General features: G+C 37.4%; 1 non-coding gene across 1 annotated transcript; it reads right to left on the minus strand.

Moving 5' to 3' along the window:
• Positions 1 to 11,556: 11,556 nt before the first annotated feature.
• On the minus strand, positions 11,557 to 11,663 carry LOC142165537 (small nucleolar RNA R71). The gene has a single exon (XR_012696199.1). It is a non-coding gene; the product is annotated as a small nucleolar RNA R71 (small nucleolar RNA).
• Positions 11,664 to 11,933: the final 270 nt, after the last annotated feature.

The raw sequence follows: 11,933 nt of genomic DNA on the forward strand, positions 1-11,933 counted from the left end.
TCCCAGACTCCGATCCCTTTATTTTCATTGATGATCTTAAGTTTTCCAAAGTGTCTACTTCTACATTATCCTCCCTTGGGATATGAGTAATTTATCACTCTCATAATCGTGCCAACAAAGCCTGAACTTTTACCAAGTATTGTTGCATGCGTTCTTCTTTGGTGTCAAAGATCTCGTAGACCTGATTTACCACCAGATGTGAGTCACATTTGATTTCGATGACCTCGGAGTCATGTCCCTGGAGTATTCGAGCCCTGCAACCAAAGCTTCATACTCTACTTCATTATTAGTTAGAGGGATCATTTTGATGGATTGCCTTAGGGTTTCCCCCGAAGGTGTAATTTAGAATATTTCGAGCCCAGAACCTTTCACGTTGGAAGCTCCATCCTTGTATAAGGTCCAAACCCCCAATGTAGACTCCGACACCATTACCGCCTCTTTGGTTGCTACAGGAAATAATCCTGTATTGAAATCGGCCACAAACTTGACCAAGACTTGTGATTTAATTTCAGTCCTTGGTTTATATTCTATGTCGAATTTGCTCATTTCGACGACCCATTTGGCCAAACTTCCTGAGAGCTCGAGTTTATGGAGAATGTTCCACAAAGTGATAGTAGTCACCATGGCTATCGGGTGGCATTAGAAGTAGGGCCTCAACTTTCGAGCGGCAGTTATGAGAGCTAAGTCTAGTTTCTCCAAATATGGGTAGTGAGTTTCTGCTCCCGTTAAAATTTTGCTAACATAATAAATGGGAGATTTCGTACCTTCGTCCTCTTGGACCAAAACCACACTTACCACAACTTTCGAGACCGCGAGGTAGACTAGCAATGTTTCACCTTCTTTTTGTTTTGAAAGCAATGAAGGGTTTGATAAGTACTTCTTCAAATCCCCCAAAGCCCGCTGGCACTCCGGTGTCCATTCAATTTTTTTTTTGAGTAGTGCGAAAAAGCGATGAAATTTTTTTGATGACTGGGAAATGAACTTGCTTAAGGCTGCCAATCTTCCCGTGAGCTTTTGGACTTCCTTTACGTTTGACAGTTGATCCGAGATGTCTTCTATGGCCTTGATTTTATCGGGGTTTACCTCAACTCCCTTGGTGAGACCAGAAATCCCAGAAACTTACCAGAACTAACCCCGAACGCGCACTTCTCAGGATTAAGTTTCCTATTATGCTTCCCTAGGATGTCGAAAGTTTCTTGCAGATATTTAAGGTGTTCAAATGCATTCAAAGATTTAACGAGCATATCATCTATATAAACTTCCATAGTTTTTCCTATTTGATTTTCAAACATCCTGTTGACGAGCCGTTGATAAGCGGCTCCGGCGTTTTTCAACTCGAAGGGCATCAAATTGTAATAATATGTACCAAAATTCATTATAAATGAAGTCTTTTCTTGATCTTACGGGTTCATCTTGATTTGGTTTTACCCCGAATAATCATCAAGGAAACTCATTAATTCGTGTCGGGCCGTCGCAGCGATCATTTGATTGATATTTGGCAGTGGGATCGAGTCTTTCAGAAACACCTTATGAAGATCCTTATAATATAGACACATGCAAAATTTATTATTCTTCTTAGGAACTACTACTACATTAGCCAGCCAATCCGGATACCTTTCCTCTCGGATCGAACAGATATTCAGTAAATGGGTTACCTCTTCTTTGATGAATTTGTTCCTAGCTTTGACAATTAGGCGCTTCTTTTATCTTACGAGAGGTATATCCAAGAATAACTTGTGCATGGCTACTTCCATCGGGATACCTATTATATCCTCGTGCGACCATGCAAAACAATCGGCATTAAATTTAAGAAATTCGATAAAAGCAGACCTGAGCTACGAGTGCAGTCCCATTCCTAAGTGGAATTTCCTTTCTAAGAATTCTTCGAAAAATGCAACTTGCTCCAGTTCTTCGTGGACTTTGTTGCATCCGTCTCTTCTGGAACTTGTAAATATCTCGGCACTTGATATTGTTCTAACACCTCTGTCCAAGGGCTAACTTCCTCAGGTTCGGGGGTAGGTGCCGATTCCTGTAATTGTTATGCCGCGTGTTCCTTTCCTTTGCTATTGGAGTCTGAAATTGCATTCATCTCTCTTGATGCCGATTGATCACCCCTTATCTGCTTGATTCCTTTGGGCATTGGAAACTTCAATAATTGGTTATATGTTGAGGGCACGACTTTCATCTTGTGTAACCATGGCCTTCCCAGGATGATATTATACCCATATCACCACTTCAAGAAGTGTTATTTTCATTACTCTTTTGGCGTTCGTGAGCAATAAAATCTCTCTCTGGGTCATTACGCTCGCGAGGTTGAATCTAGCTAGGAGCTTTGTGGCCGAAATAATGCTTCCGGTGAGTTTAGCTTGCTCTAACACTCTCCATTGTATGATATTAGCCGAACTCCCTAGGTCCACCAAAACACGTTTAATCTTAAAATCTAACACATTTAAAGAAATTACCAGTGCATCATTGTGTGGTAGCAGCAATCTATCTGCGTTCTCTTCCGTAAAAGTGATATCATCTTTTCGGAGCCTTTTACTATGAGTTATTGATACTTTCGTCTTCTTCGCTACCGAGAAGATGACCTCGTTCATCTCATTTCCTCCGAAGATCATATTAATTGTTTGGCGTGGGGGTTTTTCTCCTTCTTCTAAAGGTTCTACATTGTCTCTGTTACGATCATAATTGTTATTAGCCCGGTCGCTTAAGAATTCTCTAAGGTGACCGTTCTTCAATAATGTTGCCACTTCTTCTCAAAGGTGTCGGCAGTCCCATATCCGGTGACCATTCATCCCATGGTATTCACACTATAGGTTGGGATCCCTCTAGCTGAGATCAGATCTCATTAACCTTGGGAACTATGCCTCTTTGATGTTTCTCAAGGCTGACACCAATTCCACTACACTAATATTGAAATTGTATTCAGGTAACTTGGGGTAAGAAGGATCCCGTGACCTTGATGTTTCTTTATCCTACAATGACCTGTGTTCCGACCACGATTGATCCTTATAACAACGGTGAACTTTTCTACTATCTGGAAGCCTCTTCCATGACCTTTAATCCATTCGTAAAGCAAAAATCGGCCCCTCGAAGTCCGTCTGTGTCATAATCTTCTTTTGATTATTCTTTATTCTTATCTCGTCCTTTGATCGATGATGGAAAACCAACCTGATCGTCTTCGATCCTTATTTTTGACTCGTACTGGTTATGGACATCCGCCCAAGTCGTTGTTTGAAACTCAAATAGGATTTCCTTCAATTTTTGGGAGGCGTCTAAACTTCTCGGATTCAGTCCTTTGGTGAATGCTTCAACTACCCATTCATCCGGGACAACCGGGAGCAACATTCTTTTCTTTTGGAATCGGATAGCGAACTCTTGTAATCACTCGGACTCTCCCTGAGCAATCTTGAATATATCAGCCTTCCGATCTTGTATTTTTTTGGCCCTGGTATGGGTGTTGATGAAAGAATCCGTGAGCATTTCAAAGAAATCTATGGAATGCTCGGGTAACAGTGAATACCACGTCAAAGCTCCCCTCGTAAGAGTTTTTCCAAATTTCTTTAATAACACAGATTCAATTTTATGAGGAGCTAAATCATTTCCTTTTACCGCCGTTGTAGGATGGCAGGCTATAATCTTGTATTTTAGTTTCTTATTGCACTCCAATTTACTGCACTTTAATTGAGTTTGAGCTTTAATTGCTAGTGCTTTGCACTAATTATGTGTTTCATGCCTTGTAGGATGATTACGAGCTATGTAGATATTATGGAATGAATTCAATTGATTTGGAGCTTTGAAGTCTGAGTAAAGACCTAAGATAAAAAGTCAGGATTGCGTTCGGGGGTAGAAAACCACGTCTGGATATCAAAAGCGCAAGAAAAATCTGTACTATGAGAATCCCCCACTGTCGCGGTGCGTGGGGCACTGTGCTAGCCCATTTTACCTGAAGCTTGTCAGAATAAACTCTTTGGATTTCCCCACTAATGCCCCACATGGTGCGTCGCCCCATGCGATGTGCCTGTGTAATTGTTACAGAGACAGAATCCTATTTCGCGCAGGAAAAGGTGTTTTCATTTGGGCCCGACCCTACTTAGTATAAATACATGTAAAAACTTTATTTTGAGGACTTTTAACATATCTTAGACCTAGGGAAGCTAAGGAGGAGGTGGAGAAGCAAAAGCATAAGGATTTCATCATTCAATCCTCACTCAAGCAAAGAGTTTGGATCATTTTATGTTTTCCTTTTATTTAAACATTGTTATGATGACTTGCTCCATATCTATGGAATAGTTCTCTTTAGGATTTGATGGATTTGGTGTCTTTGATACTTGTTTATGGATATTAATTCTGGTTTTATGTATTGAAATCGTTTTGGATGTTTTAACCATTGCATCTATATTCACTTGTTCATGTAATCGAAAGAGGCATAACTTGTGATATTTTTGCATTATATTTTGTCGGTTGAAGTTATTAATTTATCTTAGTAATCGAAAGAGGCTAGTTGAATTGTTGAGTAAACTTAGTTAGGAGGATAATCGAGAGAGGTTCTCCTAAAGACCAATCCACTATGACATTCTTGCATATCTTCACGTGCTTAAAATTGGTTCATCTCGTGAGGCTAAGACTTAATCGAGAGAGGAATTTCTACTAAACAATTGAACTAATAACCAAGTGAAATCGAGAGAATCAATTGAACATTAGAAGTGAATTATCTAGAGTTAAATCCCAAACATTTGTCTTGCACTTATCTTATTAACCCTATTTTCTCCCCATTGATATCTTCCTTTGCCTATTACTTGCGTCGATTGTCATTAGCCAATAGTTTAGACTCTTAGATAATTTTACTTTAAATCACATAATTCTCAATTGTTGATCTTCTTGGATAGCAATCGAGCTACAAACTACAAAAATACCGTTTAACTCCAATCCTTGTGGATACGATATTTTATTTTACTATATTCGACTAACGAGCATATTTAAGTGTGTGTTTTGCGCTCGTAATTGTGTAGGTGGTAATATGCTCATGTGGATATGAAGATCCGTCATACTTTATCACTTCAGGCATTTTGAACCGCTTCGGGATTAATTCTGGTGCAACACTCGACTTGTATGGAAATTAAGTATGCTTCTTGGAGTCCGGGCCCTTCAGTACTGGTGGCGCGCTCGGGATTTGGTCCATGCGGACATTTACTTCCCTCATAAATCGTAAAAGTTCATTCTTGAAAGGATCGTTCTCGTTATTGAGACCGGATCCGCTCCCCCCAGTCTCGTCGGAACCAACTTCACCCCTGGAAGTGTTGTTGTCGATCCTCTGAGTTGTTTAGCTTGCGGGAATACCAAGAGGAATTGGATCTCGTCTGTTTGCATTATTCGAAGCCCCCAATAACGCTTGCTTCAACTCCGTCATAACATTATCCTGTCGCGTGAGATGACCTAGAATGATCGCTTGTTGCTCTTGGAAGACCCTTACCGTGTCAACGACATGCTCCTTATCAACATCATCGGGAGTCGTCTCCCGAACATGTCGAGGATACTGCCTGTTATGCAAGGGTATGGCGTCATCCCCCTCATTGCGGGTATCACTGATTGAGTCCTTGAAGTGATGTTGATCTCCTCAAACCTCGGGGTTGTGCGTGTTGTTAACAATGTTATCTGTCATTTCTTATAATCTTTTCTAAGACAAAATAATCAAAGAACGTTAGTAAAAAAGGCAGGATCAATTCAATTGCACGACTATCTAGGCCCTATGGTGGGCACCAAACTGTTTACCCATAAAATTGTACAGTTAAATTTGTACGTGGTTTCTAGACAAGTGAACTAATTTGATCCTGAAAATGATGCAACAAAAATGAATTATACAATACTTAGCCTTATAATGTAGAGGAAACGACAGAGATGACAGTTTCGGGAACAAGGTTTCCGGGAATGACAATGATGAAATCAAAAAAGCGAAGAAATAAAATTGTATTAAGCTTTGTATAGAATGTAGTATAAGTTTTCTAGAAAATTTGTCTCCTTTACAATGATAACTAAGCTCACTATTTATAGTTGTATCTAGGGAAGGAGGTCTTAGGATCGTGCCCTCCTTTAATGTCAATTATGAGGGTCATTGATGAAGATGTAACGTGGACATAAATGCCAAATTTCCTGTAACATGCCGTTGCTCTTAATGCTGCAGAATATTCCTTATTAAATGTTACCGGACGCAAGGCATTTAACACACTTCTATGAATGTTTTCGATGACAAACGGAATATCTGTGTTTGGTCTTCGACCATCCTCGTCATGGGTTCCACGTGTCCTTCCTTTAAATGACCACGTGTCATATCATATTTTGCCTTATACTCTTATATTATATAATGTCATTTTCCCCAAAATCTATATGAAACTCATATTAATGTTTTTATATGAAATTTTCGCATTTAACACATTTATCGGTCAACCTAAAATAATTAGACGCTAATCAAATAAAAAAATATAATTATATATTTATGTACATCATATATAAATATATAAAAGTATATATTCAGTGACAATTATTTTAGAGGCGGTTATACTATGTAAATTTCCCTACGAATTTTAGCCTCTAGAATTGGAATATCATATCAGATTTAATTTTCTCCCCTTCTTTATCTTTACATAATATTTACTCTTTAGATCACACCTTAATATTTACTCTTTCCTTGGAAATTCGGAATCTTTACACAAATAGCGGGTCATATTCATTGTTTACTTTTTCTAGTCATAAACATAGATTACACATATAATACAAAAATTATGTATATATTATACCTCCATCTACTATTTTTAATTTAAGTGATTGAGTGATGACTATCTGGGTTAATTCTTCTTTAAATTTAATAGCCATTCTAAGATAACTTATTCATCATAATTAGTTTTTAAATATTTCCTTGCCTTTATGCTAACTAGCATGATAGAATTTTTTTTGCCTCAAATGATGATTCGTTCATTATTTGGAGGTTGCAATATTATCTGATCCTACGTAAAAAAGGACATGTAAGCTTTTAGCAGCTAATCGTAATTAATCTTGTAACTTTAAATCCTCTTTATAAAATTAATGTCTTGCTTCATCTTTTTTTCTTGGTTACGTTGTTCCAAATTTATGTCCACTTAATCAAAAGATTTTACGTTCTCCCAGTCACAATTTTTCGTTCAAGAGCATTCGCCCTGTTTGTTCTTTCGCATTTTCACAATATTTTTTAAATTCTGAGCCAAAGAGACAACGACCTACTACACAAGTAGTTGCAAAGCCACATGTATTGAAGGGGTGTCTTTGGAAAATTGTACTTTTATTATGTATATATACTATATATTGATATCTCTTGACTTCTTTATTGAATTTATATGTTAATATTTTGATCCGAAAATCCTGAATCCATCACGTACAAAAGAACCATGGGGACTACTTTTATATTGGAATAGTTAAAACTAGTCAAAAAAAGTTTATCTACGTAGGATTTGTTGTACTCACTTCCAGTTACTTGTTTTGAGAGAAAAAAAAATAACAGGAGTAATAAACTTACAAATTCAAAGAGTCACCAAACAAAAAAGAGCATATTTCTCTTGTGTTTAAAAAGTCCTCTTCTCGCACCTTTTCTTACCCCTTATTTGTAGCACACAACTGAAAAAAACTTCTCTGCACAATCCTGTAAGTTGTAACCACTTGACAAACAGAGTCTATTAACCATGAAGAAAAAACTATGCCTTTGTTATTGTCCCTCTGTCGTCGAAACAGATGATTCTGATCATCATTCTCCAAACTCTGTTCCTTCATCTTTTAAAATCATCGAAAAGGAACCACAGAAAAAAACACTATTTTCTCCACCAAAACCTACATTTTTGAAGCATAACAAGAACCTCCAAAAATTTCCAAGTTATTCTCGTCGGAAAATCTTTACATACAAGTTCTTCCCTCGACTTCTTAAAGCCATTCTATTTCAAGATCCCGTGGTTAGTCTTCCTCAAGTATTATCTTTTATCCCTTTAATTCCTTAGGCTTTTCGAACCTCTGTATAAAAACTATCTTATCTCTGTTTATATTTCTGCACTTTACCATTTCATTATACAAAAAGGGTAGTCCGGTGCATGAAACATACACCGAAAACAGGAAGGGTCGTACCCCAAAGGGTGTGATGCAGATAGCCTACGAGCCGAGGCTGATTTCACGGCTCGAACTCGTAACCTATAGATCACACAGAGATAACTTTATTGTTGTTCCTCTTCAAAAAAACTAACACTTGGACAACTGAATCACTTTTACTCAACTATATGATCACTTCAAGTCGACCGATAATTTAGAAGATCACAATTCACTCCCGCCTAGTACTTTTGATATATGATAATGTTTTCATTTTTTCTTGCTTTTTGATGTATAAATCTATGGGTTGTACAGAGAAATATCCAGCAACTTGAGTTTGAATTGAAAACAAACGGTCGGAATAAAGATGAAAAGTGCTTCAAAAAGTTGGATAATTATGAATCAAGGAAACCAGAATCAGAAATGAAAGTTGAGGAAGTTAATCGAATCCCAAAAGACAAAGTCACTTCTGTTTCACATGAATCTCCGAAGCCGTTATCATCAAATTGTACAAAGCCAAAGTACGCTAATACTTCAACATCATGCGACCAGCGGAAGGAATCTTGTTCGTTGTTGTATTTGATTGTTTTTGCTCTTTTCATGACAATTTTTCTTGGTAAATATTTGGCCATATTGTTAACACTATCATGGCTATATTCTGTTCCTTATCAGTCTCACTATGTTCAACTAAGTCACTTCAGCCCTAAACTCGGATTTTTATGCTTTTCAAACCCCCAAAGGCGCAATCCAGTTAGGGGCGGAACTGCGGACTTGATTTTTCGAGCAACAGGAAATGCATTGAAGTCGTCTGAGTCAAAGTGGAAAGTCATTACAGAGAACATTAAATTGTTGACCTGAAAAGAGAAATTTTGGCGGGAAAAATACTTCAACACTATAGCTTGTGTGACTCTATTGGATATTAGATTAGTACCAGCAATATATTTTTTTAGGAGTGATTATTTTTTTAATTTTTTTCAATTTTATTTTACATATTTTTAGGGAGAATAACGAATATATTCTCTTCGTACCTCTTGTATACAACGAAATTGTAAATTAATGTTTGTCGGAACTGTTTGCTAATTTTTGCAGATATGTTTATTTGGTTCGGTTAGATAGTTTTGATTTTAAACATTACAAAAAGTTTCATTAGGACTATATATTCCTCGACAGATACTGCATTAAACAACTCACATATTTTATTTTTCGTCAAGATTATTAGTACAAAGAGAGTACGGAACTCTGAGGATAATTTAAAACTTGATTCTTTATGTTATGAATATGCCAACATTAAGCTCTTCGAGTATTTTGTCGATCTTGATTTCGCCGATGTCAATATTCTATTACTTGATGAAACTTACAGATCTGCCAAATTCTTGAATTTAGGATGATTTTTGTCCATATAAAACTTATAACATTTTTATTTTGTCAAATGGTAAGAGTATCTACAGTAATACAACACTAACAAAAATCGATATTACATCTCTATCATCTACCAATAGATTTAAATTTGGAATTTTCTGATCCCACCACCTCTAAATGTAATGGGATTTGAACTAATAACAAATACGAAGAATTTTTAGTTAAGCATTTGACAAGATCGAGATACCTTAGCTGGACTCATAGGTATTTAGCTTAAAGTATATACATATTTATATATATATTGCCTGGCATTTTACTCATATTTCGTAAATTTCGAATGTGAAATATAATGATTTGTGCTAATTTGTGATATTTTTATGTGTAAGAATCATCCGGAGGCAATATGAGACGAAGGTGCGAGGTTAAAGGCAAAAAAGAGCGAAACGGGAAAATTGCCACAAAGTAGGGCCACAGGCAGCGTGGGGCGCTACTTGTGGCGCAGAAGTCAGAATGCCAAAAATTCCAGCGCCAGGGCTAGCACCCCACACTACCTTGGGCACTGGTGACGGGAAAGTCTCCTAGTTTGCTCGAGACATGGTTATTTTGGCCCAAGACCCTCCTCCCCTCCCCCAACGCGTATAAAAGCAAGACTAAGCCTATTTTGAGAGGGAAGACACCACTTTTAGAGGGGAGAATGAAAATCACGCTTGAAGGAGGCTTCTAACTAGTTTTTCTTCTCTTCTCTTCCTTTAATTTCATAGTTTATTAGTTCTAGAGTTGTGAGTGCTACATGAACGTTGTAGTTTGAAGCTTGAATTATTCTTATTATTTTATCATATTAGTTTATTTATTCAATCTTGCGCTTAATTATTTGACTGCTTGATCACCAATTGAATACTATCTACGAATCTAGGATTGAACTCGGGATTGGGAATTCTAGATTCCATATAGGATTGGGCAGACCAAGATCTTGAACTTGGATTACGAGGAATGAATTTGAGGTTAGGATAGTGATATACCTAATCGCCTTGCTTGGTTACTCTATGAAAATTATTAATGCCTTCTTGTTAATCTAATTCCATAGGAATATAGGCGTTATAGGTTAGCTTGAATAGGCGAGTAGTACTTCGGGAGAATACTATGAGTAATATTAACCCTGCCAATCAATAAACTAGATAATTAATTAGATAATTTAAGTGAAAAGACTCAATGGGATTGTTAGCTAACACATAGCTCTAGAATATTTTCTCCCATTGAATTTGTCCCTAAGCTTGTCGACTTGGTTCCTTTAATCTCTTAGTTAGTTACTCTAGATTAGTTTTAGTTAAATAATCACACATTAGGAATCGCTTGAATAGATTAATTGTTTGGGTTTAATTTAATTGATAGTTAATTCCCTGTGGGTATGATATCTGGACTTACAATCCTATATTACTTGTACGACTACGTATACTTGCGTGTGCGTTTGAGAGCAATAAGTTTTTGGCGTTGCGGGGACTTGAATATTGACTATTTCTAGTGCTTTAGCTGTTTATTTCGTCAAGTCTAACGTTTCATATTGGTTGCTCTGCTCTCAGGAACTTTGATTGAATGCGAAAGGCCAGAAACCAGGATAGACTTCAAGGTTTTGACCCCGAAACTGAGAGAACATTTCACAGAATTTTGAGGGAAGCAAGGGACATAAATAATCTTCAGGCACTTGTTCAATTGCCTGTAAACATGGCAGAGGATCAACATATAGCTGTTCAGGAGGTGGCAATGCCCATCATTGCTAATGTTACCTCCAGCATCGTGAAGCCCAGAATCACTGAACAATTTGAGCTAAAACAGAGCATGATCCAATTACTACATGCGAATAGGCAGTTTATGGGTCTTCAACACGAGGATCCAACATCACATCCTGAACTTCTTGGAGATTAGTGATACTTATATCACTAACTGAGTCACTCCAGACTATGTGAGGCTCACACTATTCTCATTTTCTCTGTTGGGCGAATTAAAGCGGTGGTTGAAGGCGGAACCAACTAATTCTATTACATCATAGAATGATCTGCAAGGAAATATTTTGCACGGTTCTTTCCTTCAGGCAAAACTGCAAAGATTAGAAGTGAGATAGTCACCTTCAAACAGAAATTGGGGGAGTATCTATATTTAGCTTGGGAGAGATTCATTGGGCTGGTCAGAGATTGTCCTCATCACAACCAGACAAATAAAGTGTTAGCTCACACCTTCATAGAAGGGCTACAACTAGATACAAAGATTGTGGTAGACGCTGCAGCGGGAGGTCAAGTGTTGGAGAAAAGCTTCGATGAGATATATGCATTATTGAACAAATTCTCCAAAGTAATCCTGATTGGCAAGGAGATATGGGAAGACATACAGTGCAAAAATCTGTAGGGGTCCTCGAGTTAGATGTTGTTTTTGCATTATCAGCGCATGTTGCTACATTGGCAAACCAAGTCAATAAAATAACC

This window comes from Nicotiana tabacum, chromosome 10 (genome assembly GCF_000715075.1).
Source record: "Nicotiana tabacum cultivar K326 chromosome 10, ASM71507v2, whole genome shotgun sequence".
Lineage (NCBI taxonomy): Eukaryota > Viridiplantae > Streptophyta > Magnoliopsida > Solanales > Solanaceae > Nicotiana > Nicotiana tabacum.